Genomic DNA, 375 nt, shown 5'->3' with positions numbered 1-375 from the left:
TGTGCATGTGTGAGTTCATGTGAGTGGACATGTGTCTGAATGTGAGTATGTGTGTGAGTATGAATGTGTATATGTGTGAGTGTGTGTATGTGTGTGAGGCGTGCATATGTATGGGTAGGTGTATGTGAGTGTAGGTGTGTGTGAGTGTACATGTGAGTGAGTATGGTGTGTGTGCATATGTGTGAGTGTGTGAGAGTGAATGTGAGTGTGTGTATTGTGAGTGTGTATAGGTGTGGGGGGCTGCATATGTGTATGTAGGTTGTGTGAGGGTGTGTGGGGTGTGCATATGTGTGTGTAGGGGTGTGAGTATACATATGTCGGTGTGATGTGTGTGAGTGTGCATGTGTGTGAATGTGTGTATGAATGTGTGTAGAT

Source organism: Vombatus ursinus, unplaced genomic scaffold, assembly GCF_900497805.2.
Source record: "Vombatus ursinus unplaced genomic scaffold, bare-nosed wombat genome assembly UNPS02006874.1, whole genome shotgun sequence".
NCBI classification, from domain to species: domain Eukaryota; kingdom Metazoa; phylum Chordata; class Mammalia; order Diprotodontia; family Vombatidae; genus Vombatus; species Vombatus ursinus.
The sequence above is the reverse complement of the archived record's forward strand: the minus strand, read 5'-3'. Positions refer to the sequence as shown.